Source organism: Chinchilla lanigera, unplaced genomic scaffold (genome assembly GCF_000276665.1).
Source record: "Chinchilla lanigera isolate Chin_1 unplaced genomic scaffold, ChiLan1.0 scaffold00056, whole genome shotgun sequence".
NCBI classification, from domain to species: Eukaryota; Metazoa; Chordata; class Mammalia; order Rodentia; family Chinchillidae; genus Chinchilla; species Chinchilla lanigera.
Genome location: NW_004955457.1, coordinates 8,137,409 through 8,152,479, shown reverse-complemented (window position 1 = coordinate 8,152,479; position 15,071 = coordinate 8,137,409). Strand labels below are relative to the sequence as shown.

Below are 15,071 nucleotides of genomic sequence, written 5' to 3'. Positions count from 1 at the left end.
GAAGGAATTTTTAAAGAAGAGAGAATAGAAGTAAAAAATGGAAACAGTTTTTGTAAGTGAGAAGGGTAAGAAGCATTGAAGGGAGGGAGGGGATGGGAAGAATTCAAATGTGCACAGGTTCAAATTCCCCATGATGAATGTCATCATTATAGCAAACACACTAATAAAAATAAAGATAAAAATATCATTTGCACTCAAGGGAGAAGCTTATTACCTTTCCTAGTAGCTCTTTTGTTTCAGATTTCTGAGCTCTCACAAGCATTTCTGGAATTCTAGCACTAGATCAGGCTAAATCTTCTCAGTGGTCTGTATGAGTTTAACAAAAACCCCAGAGGTTCACCCCACATTTTGTAACAAACCAAAGCACACACACCATCTTCTCCTTCTAAAGCAGATGCCTCTAAAGGACCAGAAGGCCCCTCGAGATGGGAAGCGAAGCTGAGTGACAAGTGTGTTCCAGAGGCCGGCCCAGGAACGTAGCTGGGCCATTGTAAACCTAGGAGGCATGAGAATGTTTGGTAATCCTAGTCAAAGATTGCTAGAGCACCCTAATAAATGAAGAGAGGCAAATAAATACTCTTGAAATGAAGACAAATGTATTTTAGCTTGATTTTAGTTTTTCATTTTTCCTTTAGGAGTCAAGTGGCCAAGGAGTCCCACAAGTGGAATTGCTATTAATCACAATTATTTACCTTTCAAAGAGGAAAAAATAAAGTTCTACATGTACAAGTTGTATTTCTAAATTTCTGATATAGTTGGAAACCATAGCTTTATTCTTCCAAGTAATTACCAGCCATGGAAGAGAAAAATCTTGTAACCAGGGAGGTAGTATCAGACTCTGTTAGCACTTTCCTCTAGGACATTTATCCACCTTGAAAAAAACATTATTAGGATTCCAATCTGGCTTGGTTCTAGAGAAATCTTTTCACTTATCTCCCAGGACGTGGAACAGTAATGCAAAACACACAGAAACAACCAAGTAGGAAAAAGGACAAAATTGCATGATAATCTGAAGATCCATGATTCTAATACATATCACTCCATGGATGAGGTCACCCCCTACCTCCTCTCCTGCTTCCTTTTGTAGGTAGCAAGCAATCTGGGTCAGAAGAGCCAACAGCAAGCAGGGAGACTTGGCTGTACCTGAGGACAGATACTGAAACCAGGGTCTTCAGGTAGGGTAGCAGGGCTCTCAGACCACCATGGCCAAATTCATTTGCCTACTCCTTCTCACTGTTTTACCTCAGTATGCAGCTTACGAACTTAACTGTCTAGTGTTGGACAAAATGTGTTCAGTGGTGAGTTCTTGCTCCAAAATAATGACCTATTAAAAGCAGCTCACTGTCAGTGATATTCTGAATAATTCAAATCTTGAATATCCACTCTGACCCCCATGTCTAGCTCTAACAGTGTTTTCCTTCCTTTTCTCTCCTTCACTTAATTGATTCTCCACTTGTTCCCAGCAATAACAAACAACAACAACAACAACAAAAAGGATTTCAAGTTGCTTGGAGAAATATGTGAAATATAAAATATAACAAGAAATAGAAAAGGAAATTGAGGTGAAAGTGATACTGGATTGCTAAAATGAGAGACAGCCAGGGGTGAGGTTAATGTTTGGCATAGGAAATGATAAAGTTTTATTTGACAGCCAGGAATTGGCAGTCAAACCCTATTTTGAGCTTCTCAAGAGAGGAGAAAAGAGGATTAGTTGCCAATAGCCAAAAATACACTAGTTGCTCATGGGAACCAGTTCACATTTTTTTTTACCTGGTACTAAGCTTTGGTCTTTTACTGTTCTTCCATTCTGTAATAAGCTGGCAGGAAGATTGGAGTCTTAAATTCTTGACGTAGCCCTTGTTCCTACATAAAATTGCCCACCAAAATCATTTAAGAAAGGATACAACGGAGGAAGTCAGGCTGTGAAACAATTATAAAGAAGGACTTGGTTAACTGAAGGAGAGCTTTGGATCTAGGATAGTTCTGCATTGGGATCATGGAGATAGACTTTATGTTCACTGACTGACTAGTCACTGGATGTGGGTTACTCCCAGCAGGGAAGCCTGATCTTGGCAGAGGAGGCTTTCTTCAGTGGACAGCCATCTCTAGAGAGGGACTCAGGTTCAAGCTGAGCAATGGGTTGCCAAAGTTCTTGGTGAAAAAGGGTGATCTGAGTCACACAACACAGCTTTCACTTCAGTTGCCCCTTTAACACAGTCAGGTCTCCTTGCTTTGTATATGTCCTAGGAGTCATTCATTTCAGATTCTAGTGACCCTCATTTTTTTCTAGGAGGAACTTATAAGTGGAAGTTTAATGGGATGAACGATGGCCCTCATTACCATTTGTCATCTCTAGGGATGCCTTATCATTATTTTTTTCATGCATCTCCATAGCTTTCTAAGGATCAGTCCTCCTTAGGAGCCACACTGCCCTTCCTATTCATTGCAATAATTGTACTCCCCTTGCTTCTAAGACTAAGTGCCATTCCTTCTTGTCTTTATTATTTGGGGATCCAGTGACCCAAACTGCTGCCAAAAGGACTCCATTTTGTACTAACGTCTACTGCCAGCCATGATCTACAGACGCTGGCTAGCACTGAGCTGCCCAGTGATATTGCTGTCCTTTGCACTATCACATTTCCTGTTGTTTTGTCTAATGGAGGACTTTCTAGGCCCCCTTGTGGATTGGTCATCTAGCGGAATTTTCAACTGAATATACCCATGATTGTCTACTTTTCTAACGTTTTTCATCTTTCTTTCCAATATATGCTACAAATTTTCTACATTACTAAGTGAGAACCATTGCTTTCTCTCACCTCCTAAGGGGTCTGTTAGCAATGCATTATCCATGTCTAAGTGCGTTTTTGCTAAATATAAAATTCTTTCTGTATTACTTTCATATCTATAAATCTACCCATATCTGCCTTTTTATCCACTTATCTCCATAATCCATAGAGTTCCATCCATACATCTTCTCCTGGCTGTATCAGTACATGTCTAGATCATACTGTTCATTTGGTCTATTATTTCTTTCCTGCCTTTACATGCCTGGCACTTCCCAGGCTAAATTTTGCTTTGACTTAAATCTAGCTATTGTTTTAGTGGACAAAGGGGAGGTAAAGGAGATCCTGAATGTGGTCTATGTTTTTGTAAGGGCAGAGTCCCTATGCTTTAGTCCATCAATGGAGATTTAGCTTTTAGTAAGGAAGAGTGGGTCACAGCTGCAGAGGAGTCAGGAAAATCTGGGGATTCAAGGTCATTGAATGCATCAGGCCAGGTACTCCCATCTCATGCATCAATGTCCTGTTCCTTTCTAATCAGTGCCTTAACCTCGGTACAGTAGACTGGCCAGGGACACTGAATTATTGCATGTTATGCTACTCTTATTCTTGTAAGTCTTAATCTTGATCCTCAACTTTGTCTTCCTTATAGTGGCAGGAGATAAGAATCACTTGTTTTACTAGAAAGCAAGCTTTAGTTTTCACACCTTGTGATCAGTTCCACTGATTATTATTATTGTTATTATTATTCTGTATCTTAAAATACCTTGTACATCAGACCTGCTAATCTTGTGTTCGTATACTGCCCCTGTTCACCAATAGTGAAGATGTTTTCACATTCTGAGATCTAGTTACCATCAGTGATAGGGGCCATTATAGTTCAGTAGCTCATGGGTAACCCAACTCTAACATTTTATTTTGAAGCACTTTTGAGACCATTCCTAGCACACTAATTGTCATGGGTCAAATTCCTTGGGGAGTAGAAATCTTTGCATCAACCCTTGTGGAAAAGAGAGGGAAGTAAGTGTGGACAGAAAAAGTAATTGGGCTGTGAAACATTCACAAACAGGGCCACAGCCAACTCTATTGCATGATTCAGAGGTGTGGCTGCTCTGTGTACCATCCCTAAGAGGGCCAGATAGCTTAGCCTTTGTATCCCTGACCGTCATTGGATATGGACTGTTCTTGGGAAGGGGACTGAGTTTAGGTTACACAACTGTCTTTAAAGGAGAACAGTATTTGTAGCAGGATTCAGTTAGGAGCTGTCCACCACCAGTATTTCCAGGAGCTGAGGAAATGAGTGACACAGTTTGGAAGGGGAGGAGGCATTTGAATGGCCCAATCCAGTGTCCACTACAAGGAGAGAAGGAAGTTGGGGCTTTGAACTGTAAGTCACTTACATGAAACATAAAATCTGATTTGTTTGCAGCTACATAGACAAATGCCATATTATGGAGTTGTTTGAGAATAAGACAGTTCTAATATACATTTAGAGAAATGTAGGAGATGTTACTGGGTGACACTTCAGTTACGTGAACACAAAAATTCTTCTCTTAGCCTAAGAGAGCCTAAGGTTAGCAGCTTCCATCTCCCCAAGTCTCTACACTGCAAGCTGATGGTTTATCTTCCTAGAGAATATGAGAACCAACAGACGTGTTACCTGTTCTCCAGGTAGGCAGATTGAGGGGACATTCACAGCTTAATTAATTGCAAATTCCTCTACTCAATGACAGCTGATTTGGGTATGCAGGAGAGAAAGAAGGCAGGAAGATGCCAACACACTAAAAATAGTTATCACTTGTTATCTATGGGGATTTGCTCCAGGACCCTCCATGAAAACTAAAGTCTGAGAATGCTCAAATCCACTAGGCAAACTGGTACTGTATTCACATATAACCTATGCACATCCTCCCCAACACTTTAAATCATCTCTAGATTACTTAGAATGGCAAACATGATGTGCATAGTTGTTATAAATAATGTCTGTACATGGTCAGTACAGATGCAATAATTTTAATATTTTCTGTGTGCAGTTGGTTGAATGTATGGTTAGAGAACTCACAAATATGGAGGGTCAACTGCATAGCATACACCACAGGGTGCATCTTAGGTTTAGAAATGTTAGAATGTGCACAACTGTGTGCCTCCTAAGGGGATAAAATAATATGAGACAGTGCTGAATTCTATTATAGAAATACACAATATTTTTAAAGCCAGAGGAGAGACCATTCCAGAAATAATGGAGAAGCTTCATGAGAGAGGTGCAATTTGAATAGGGGCTTGAAGGGGGAGAAAAGTAACACACTTAACAGATGTGTGTGACTCTACAGTTATTGACCTTTAACCCATTTCCTATTTTTAAAAAAGTGCAGTTCCTTGCCAGTGTTTCTGTAATTTTACATTAACACACCGACACACACATGACTGTTTTCAGTGTGAAAATAAAATATAAAAGTATAAAAACTGTTCTTGGAGTGATGTCTTTTGTTCCCAAAGACTATTGACTCACTAGAGTGATGTGAGGATAATAATAAAAGGGAGACATTTCATGGGAAACTTTAGGGGAAGGGTTAGGCTTGTAATCAGTAAGTTATCTCGCTAACGCCACCAGATAATATTCTTGAAATAAATGGGAAGTGGGTTAAAGTATGTACATTTATCTATTCAGTCTAGTCTAATCTAGTAGATCAAAATCACTTTTACTCTTATGTTCTTTATTTTAGCTGAGTCTCACAGTACATTGAATTTTTGGGACTCTAACAATTGATCTTGCTTTATGCTATCATTTAACTAGTTAAGCAATATTTACATGTCAATCATATTACAGTGCCAAGAGACTTTATCTCACAGGAAGCCTATTAAAATATCAGTAGAACAAGTGGTGTTTGTATTTGCTCTGCTACTTGTTAACATTTGCCAATTGAATGTTGTCTCTTAGGAACAAAATCATATATTTGTAGCTAATATGACATAGTTACTTCAAATTTGCAGAAAAGCAAATCCTAGTTACTACTGCATTTTACATCTGTGAGTAATGGATGTAGATAAAATAAAAATAAAGTTATATGATGAAATCACAATATTTTGGCAACTCTAAAGCATTTTTGAATAAAAATGCTTTTTATTCTTCTGCTTATAGATTTAATATGAGTTCATTTTAAAAACGTCAGAAAATTCAGACAAGTTAAAATTGCAATGGATTATTCACCCGTAATTCTTAGTAAAGTAGAAACAGTAATATGGCAATTGAAAATGGAAATAATGCCACCACAAAGTAATTTCTGAATATTACTGTGGAAAGTCAAATTTCAAATTCCTAAGCACACACAATGCACTTTATAGCTCAAATTTTCTAAAACATAATGAGCCTGCCACCCTACCTCTCTCTCCTCTCCCTTTCCCTTTTTAAAAAAGTTACCCCTTGTGAATAATATAAAAATCTACTTTTGTAAAGATTATAGAGTAAGGAGCCGGAAAGCTGCTAAGCTAGCATATGTGAGGCAGTTTTCAACATAACAAGAAATTCAAAATGATTTCAAAGCTGGTGTCACTACACTATCCTGAAAACTATTGTTCTTTCTGGAAAGAAATGCCAGATATTGGCCATGACTCTCTAAAACTGTTTTAGAACAGCACTTTCAGGTGTCACAGTTATGGTGTGGTACAATGAAAAATAAGATCTGTTGATTTAAGAAAACTGTGTAACATATAAAAACATTCATTTGTAACCATTTGTTCAGACTATCTTTAAAGGGATTTGATCACATCTACTACATCTCTCTAAAATGAAGTCTCCTTTGTGCTAGTTGTGTGTCCTCTGTAAATCTTGTTGGAAAGAGTTAAGCACAAGTGATCAGTGAAAGAAGTGGAACTTTTAGCAGTATATCCAGGTAATGAATATTGATGGGAGGGCACAGAACAAGAGCCATTCCTCAAAGTGAACTATATCAAGGAGGCAGATGGTCAACTGAATATATGCTATTTACCATAACTTGGTCTGAACTAATTACCTAATGCAAGAAACAGATGTCCAGGGAGCCTTGTAAACAGAAATGATGTATAGGTGGCTTTATATTATAGCCAAAATGATGGCAACTATTAAAATGCCATCGGTGTCCAAAAATAAGCCAAAAATATGTTAAATACTATTTTATAATTATTTTTTTCCTTTGGAATTCAAAGCAGCTTAATACCAGTAATGTGGTCCATGCATATTATTGGCCATAAAATATAGCTATTTGTGAGATTGCTTCTTCTGCTCTTCTAGTGCCTTTATTTAAATTATTGCCCCTGTGAATTAAATTGTATCCCTGGGACCTGTGAGCACAAAGCCACCTCTGAAAATTTCCAGTGCCCAGTGAGAAAAATAAGATGTGGTCAAAGAGGAATTAAGTCAGGCTTCTTAACTTCCAATTTTGTTTAGGAGATCTATCTCTGATAGGTTATGTTACCTGTGAATATAGTGTCTATGTATGAGTTCTAATTTGAGAACTCTGATCAAATCAGAATACATTTATACCTTCTAATAAGTCAGATCTTCTATGTTTCCTGCTTCCTTTCACTCCTCCTTATTAAGAAATACTTTTAACCTATAGAAAAGTATAGGGAGAAATATAACAAACAATTATCAGTGACTAAGGTTGCATGTTTTTCCATGTTTTACTTCAGTCTTTGGTGGGAAATTGGGTGGAGAGAAGAACATATTCTAGGTACTGTAAACTTTGGCATTACCTTTTGAAATCTATCCCTCTCCCTCCTCAAGGGCAACTCTTGTCTTGAAGTTGATGAATATCCTTCCTTTCCATGATTTTTAATTTGGTTCTATTCATGTCTATGCATAAACAATGTGTGAAATAGTGGTGTACATAAATGGCATCATTACCATACATATTCTATGACTTGTGTTTTTACTCAACCTTCTGTTTTCCAAATCCTATCCATATTGATATGGGTTGATCTCAGTCTCATTTTAACTCTGGTTCAGAGTTCCATTGTTTGAGATACATCATGGTGTACTTTACTTGAACACTTCTAATTTTTCTGTCATGGCAACAATGCTCCAATAAAAATTTTTCTACCTAATAGTGGAATTGCATATTCATATAATTCATCTTTTTCATGATTTTTCCATTTTCTCTTTCTTAGTCATTGAAGAAGTGATTTAAATATCTGGATACAATTTTTTGTTATTGATGTTTATAATACAAATATGTTTTCCATCTATGGCTTATTTTCAAACATTGTGCTGTCTTCTATTCCTTGTTGAAATTATAATTCATCCTTTATAGTCATTGCTTTTTATCTTGTAAAAGAAACTGTAGACTTAGTAAAGATAGTAGACTTTAATTTTTATTAAAGCATTTTAAAATTTTCTTTTTTACATTTAAATGTTTAATCTGTTTGAAAGGCAGGTATTGACCTTAATATTTGTCTAAGTGAGAAATAATTTATGTATTACCAGTTTTTGTTTTTTTGGTGTTTTTGGTTTTTTGGGTTTTTTTCTCCAGTACCAGGAACCGAACTCACGACCTTGCGCTTGCCAGGCAGGCGCTTTGCCACTGAGCTAAATCCCCAGCCCCTGTATTACCAGTTTTTGAACATTGTCTTTTTCTTAATGATTCATGATGTCACCTCTTTTGTATCTCAAGCTCTCATCTAAAGCAGATGTTACTGTTGCTCACCAATATCTGATCTTCCTGGATGTCCCAAAGACTACTACCCATGTTTTCTCCAGGTTAGCAGTAGTGGCCAGTGGCCCATGAACATCCATTCTGTGAGGAGAAATTCTGAGAAATCCTTGTTCTTCAGTTCCCCTCCTCCTGTGTTGGAAGCATCAGGGATGCGTGTTGAGATGCAAGGTATAAGAGCTGTGATACTGTTATATTGCCCCCTATTTTTCTGTGCTAACATCATGCTTTATGTGAGCAAGAAGCAAGTGCAAACCACCAAGATTTCAGGACTCATGTATTACTGAAACTTTTCTTGATGAATACTTCAAGGTTCTGATTCTGAGCTCTCTTTTCTTCCATTGGTTCATTTATCTATGCAAACATCATTATCACACTATCTTAATTCTTTTGCCTTCATGTCAACTCTTGTTTCTAATAGGGCACCCTTTTCTTTCTTATCTTTTTTGATTCTTTGTCTTTCCAAATTAATTTTGGAATCATCATCAAGGTTAATGAAATTGTTGCTGAGAATATGATTACAGTGTTATTAAATTTGTGTTTTGGTTGGGAAGAAATGACATCTTCATTATCCTAGTGTCCTAGCTAAAAGCTTGATAAATCTTCTCCATTTATTAGTAATAATCATATTAAAATGCCATTTTTATAGATCAAAAAAGCCATAGGGCCAGCCTGAGGTATCATTTAGAGACAAGAAAAAAATCAACTTCATAGAGGTAGTTTGAAGAAAGAATGAAGAAAGATGAAAATATTTCTGCTTGCTCAATCACATCTAATTTACTTAATAAAATAGTTATAAGAGTTAAAGGTAATAGATTTCATACATTTAGAAATAATATATATGAGAGACATATATGTGAGGCAGTGGTTCTCAATGGAGGGTGGCTTTTGTCTCCCAGGGAACACTTGGCAATGTTGGCAGACATCTTGCTTGTCACGGTTGGGAGGGTGGTGCTACTCTCATCTAGTCAGAAGAAGCCAGGAGTTCTGCTAACCAGTTGCATATGGCAGCCAACCAAAACACTTATCCAAGATTGAGAAATCTTCATGTAAAATGACAAAGAACAACACTGAAACAAACACTGTCTCACTCTTTGCCTTAAAAAATTAAATTAAATATCCATTTCAACACAAAAGCTGCCACCATAATATTTGAATTTTGAGTTCTTTATTCCTTTTCTTTTCTTTATATTTGAATCTACATGCTTGTATCCCTAAAAATAAATTGTTGAGTCTTGCATATTTTTAACTCCATCAAAATGGAATCTTACCACATTTCCCCTTTTGGTGTTACATTTGTTGGATCCATCCATATTGTCCTAGTTCATTTGGTCTGTTCTGTTCTACTCTTAGATAATTCCATTGGGTGACTATAAGACAATTTTTAAAATTTAGTGTCTTTATAATTTAAACTGTTTCCAGTTTTCTTTTTTATAAAAAGATTACTGTCTTAGTTACTTTCTTTCATTGTTGAGACAAAATACCCAATACCCAAAGTTAAAGGAGGAAGGGTTTATTTTGGCTTAAAGTTTGTAGAGGTTTCAGGTCATAACTGGCTGGCTCCATCGCAGGGTAGCATGGCAGAGGGGCATCACAGAGGAGAAACAGTCCACGGCAGAACAGGCCAGAGGCAACAGCAGGAAGCAGTGAGCCTGCCTTCTTTCTGTCCCTTTATATTGCACCCAGGTTACAAGTCTATTGATTGGTGACATCCACACCAAGGAGCTTCCATTATCCACACTCCAAACTATGCTAAACAGGTTTAGTTATGATACACTCTTACTCCCTGTATTACATAACCCAATCCACCACCACACAACCATGATCCCACCTCCCCAAACCCATACCTATCAGTGCATAGGGATTTCGGGGGAGGGGGAAGTCTATACACAAGCCATAACAATTACTATATATGTTCTTGCATGTGTTTTTGGTACACATGTGAAAGCTTTTCTTTACATTCTAGACTTGGATTTAAGTTGCTAGGGTCTAGGATGCATGTGTTTCTTATGTTACTGGAAAAGTGGATGAGCCACTGTATATTTCCATGACCTTTCTACAAGTGTTCCTGATGTTCCACATTCTTACTAATAGACAGGAGCCCATGACTTTACAATTTTTATGCATCTGGTAGGTATAAATGGAATCTTCTGATGGTTTCAATTTGCATTTCCTTAATTTCTAGTAAGTGGCAGCACTTCAAACATTTAGAGACTCCATGTTTCCTCTTCAATGAAATGCTTGTTTATACCTTTGGTTCATTGTCTTTTTTAAGATCTTCAAAATATTCTGCACAGTAAATTTTCTCTGTATTATATTAATTGCAAATACCATCCCTAAGTTAGTGAATTACTTTCACCAGTTAAATAATGTTCTTTAATATTCAGAAGTTTTTTACTTTAAGGTAGTCTAAAGTATCAATTTTTTTTTTTTTTTACTTTTTAAGAGAAAAGTGATTTATTCTTTTCAGTGAACATAAATAGCAAACTTAATCCTAATATAATTTGTTAAAGGGCGAGAAATGCAAATTAAAACAACACTGAGATTTCATCTCACCCTAGTAAGAATGACTAGCATTAAGAAGTCAACCAATAACAAATGCTGGTGAGGCTGTGGAGAAATAGGAACCCTTCTCCACTGCTGGTGGGAATGCAGACTGGTGAAGCTACTGTGGAAATCAGTTTGGAGATTCCTCAGACAACTAGGTCTAGAGGTCCCATTCAACCAGCTATCCCCCTGCTGGGTATTTTCCCAGAAGATCTGAAAACATCATATCACAGCGATATATGCGCACCCATGTTCATAGTGGTGCAATTTGTAGTTGTTAAATTGTGGAAGCAACCCAGTTGTCCATCCACTGAGGACTGGATAAAAAAAGTGATACTTTTATATAATGGAATATTACTCAGCTATAAAGATAAGCTAGAGGCTTTTATAGGTAAATGGTCACAACTACAGACTGTACTCATAAGTGAAAAAAATCAGACCTGCATGTGTAAGAAATGTATTGTCTCACTAGTGTAAGAACCCAAAAGAGTGAATAAAAACTAGGAGGTATGATAGACATTGTGAAATGAAAGGAAAATGCTCAAAAGTAAAGGGCAACTGGGGTGTGGGAAAAGAGAAGGGAAAGAAAGGGAAATTATGTATATATGTATATACAGGATAGCTAACAGTTGTACTACAGTCTTCTATTGCTTTACTGAAAGGAACAGTTAATGATTACTTGTTTGATCAATATTGCATGTCTCTGTTTTGCTGAGAAGCCACTTTGAAAATATCATACTTAATACAACAACCATTGTTAATTTCCTACCATTTTGTCTGTAACTCTGTATTGTTTGTATTGTTGTCATGCTATTTTGTGAATGGATGTCTGTTTGTTAATATGTTCTCCTTCTTTTATTTTTAAAATAAATTTAAAAAAATTATTAAATGTGTAAATCAACCAAAGAAAATAGGCAGTAGTGATTTCTAACTTGGCAGACTAACACTTTGTTTGTGATCCCATACAAGTGTCTGCTGCTGTGACTGCAGTAATGCAAACAACAGGGACATGCTCTGCTTTCTGATTATTACAAAGTCATCTATCTTGGGAGGCTCAGTCCACAGCACTGCTTGTGCCATAAACTTAAAGCTTCCAATCTGATGTCACATTTTTAAACAGGAGAATGATATAGAGACAAACAAATGGTATGTATACAGTGGACGTGGCCATTTCTCTGGCTATAAAAGGATTGATTCTTGTTCATATGCATAAAGTTTCACAGTCACACATCTTAAACTTTAGGAACAAAAGTCGAACTCTCAAACAGGAGTAAAGTGGTAGGGAAAAACTGTCTAGTCCCCAATACTGATGAAGATCACTTCATGACAAATAAAATATGTTTAACCAGCAGTTCTATGCTGACCACTATCTAAGGACTGTTACCTGAGAAGAAACTGCTAAAATGAATCTCTTTAGCACATGAGAAGACTTGACCTGCAACTCAGAGGCAAAGTCAAAGTATATAAGTGAACAAAGTAAACTACTTTATAGCGATGAAGATTTTTTTTTAAAAAGGACATTACATTTCTTAAGTTCTCTTGGAGTCAATATTTGCATCTCAAATTCAAACCACACATGTTCAAGTTTCAATATACACCACTGCAAAAGTCACTGATGGCATATTCCACAAAAGGATTATTTTCTAGGTTCAGGGTTTTAGGTTTATTTGGCCGGGTGTGGTGGCACAAGCCAGTAATCCCAACACTTAGGAGGCTAAGGCAGGAGGAAGGCTGATAGTTTGAGGCCAGCTACAAAGTGAGTTTAAGGCAGGTGTAAACTGCACAGCAAAACCCTATCTCAAAAAAAAAAAGAAAAAAAAACAAAAAGAAAAAGATTTCACGTTTATTATAGACTATGTCTGAGTATGCACATGAGCTGTTCCACACAAAATATTTCCAAAATATCCCTTATTCAGAAACTTCACAAATGCTCTTCTTTTTTGTCAAATGGTTTTGCACCATATTAATGCTTATTTAGGAACCTGAAACCTGGCTCATACAAGCATTTTGCATTACATTAGTAATTACTCCCTGAGAAGGATAGTAGATTACTCTCTGAGAAGTTGATTAGTAGATTAGTAGTGTTATTAGATTACTAGTAGATTAGTAGATTACTCCCTGAGAAGGATATTCAGAAGTATTTTATGTTGTGAATTCTGGGGCCATGGAAGGTGGAGCTCTGGCAATCTAGGTCATCAACATGCACACCGTTGGTTGATATGACTCTTCTGGCTTACAGTGCAGTTACTAGGTACCATGTTTTATTCTGCAAAATTTTGTCTACATCTTCTCAGATTCTACATCTGGCCAGATTCTTGGATTAGCTTCTTAGCTCTGCTCTGTTGATAAACAGAGCAGAAGTTTGTAGGACTGGTAATCCCAGCATCTTCCATAAACCTTCACTTCTACATCTTTGATTAAATTAAGTGTATGTTATAAATATAATTGCTTTCAGAAGTGTCCTTAGTCTACTCTGGTTGTGTTGTATTTGTCTCTGATGTATTCTTCAAAATTATTTGTTTTTCCTGTCCTTGGAGAAGAACCTGACACACCAAGGATTTTCCTTCCTGATATACTTCTATCCACATCAAAATTAAGGTAATCATGGAAGTTTTACACAGAAGTTGCCTAGTTTTCCCTGCTCTTTTTGGTATTTCACTGTGTTCGTTGTTCTTTTTCTTTTCTTTCCAGCAAAGATCCAGATTTGCCAGTGATGAGTTTAGTTTTTTTTTAGTCCTTTGGTTATCAAACCATGGAACAGCTGAACAAGGTACTTCAGTGACCCCTAAGGGTAATATAGAAGGATTTTTCAAGAAGGTTTGAGAGTGCTGGGATTACTAGATGTGTGCTACTTAGCAATTTCTCCACATCTTCACCAACACTTATTTTCCGTTTTAATTACAGCCATTGTAGTGAAAATGAAGTGCTATCTCATGATGGGATTTTTGGTTTTGGTTTTTGTTTTGTTTTTGTCTGTTTGAGGCACGCTGGCCCTGAACTCACCTTGCAGCTCAGGCTGGCCTTGAACACACAGAAATCCCCCTGTCTCAGCCTCCCAAGTGCTGGGACCACAGGCTTGTACCACCATGCCCAGCTGTCGTTAGGGTTTTAATATGCATTTTCCTGGTGATTTATGTTGAGCATCTCTTCATGTGCAACTGTCCATTTGTTAATAGTTTTTGCTTCGTATGAAAACTGGTGACACATTTTCAGAACATTCCAGAAACATTTTCAGAATTCAGGTATATTTCTCAGTTCTAAAGCAGTTGTTTCATTGTGCTTTCCTTTGCTCTTTATGACAGCCTATGCTCCACCTTCTGAAATTGTGCCTAAGTACTGTACACACCAACAGTCTGACATGGCTTTGAACTGTCAGTTAAGCCTAAACTCAACAAAACGTGAATATTTGGTAATCCTTCAGAAAAATGCTATAGTTAAGGTTTTGCTAATGCAAGTGTTTTTTCTAACTCCTTTAGGTGAATAATGACTTGAGTAATCATCATCTGGATTGTATCCTCTTCTGTGGCACTTTTATTTCTTTTGAATTCTTCCCTTGTCCAGTTCTTCAAGGTATTTGCGGTCAGACGCATTTGGAACTTGCTGGATTGCTCGCAAAATTTTTGTGTAGAGGAGGAGAACTTGTTACCTTCTCAGGAAATGCTATAGCATCAGTAAGTCTAGGGGGTAAGTGGGAGGCAGCCATGTCAATCAAACCGGGCATCTGACAATTTTTTCATTTTTAAAGTCATATTGAAAATTTTTTTATACTGTGTCTATAGAGAAAAGTTTCATTTAAAATTTTAATCTGAATGAAATAATTTTTTCAGTTCTATCATAGGTATCTAGCTCTATTCATCAATATATCTATAATTGCTCAAGGAACATTTATTTTTTAAATCTTTTTGCTTACTAATATGCAAAATTTCATTTATCATATATTGATTTCCCATGTATCTATGTATCAGTGTTATGATTTGTGTCCTCTCAAAGGCTCATGCAGTGATAGGACTTTTTCAGAGGTGTCTAAAGCTAGAGTGTGTGATGCTAGGATTATTGG

The 15,071-nt window shown here is 36.9% G+C and overlaps 1 pseudogene; it reads right to left on the bottom strand.

The window, feature by feature from the left end:
• Positions 1-14,448: 14,448 nt before the first annotated feature.
• Positions 14,449-14,717, bottom strand: LOC102027149 (annotated as a pseudogene).
• Between the last annotated feature and the right edge of the window lie 354 nt (positions 14,718-15,071).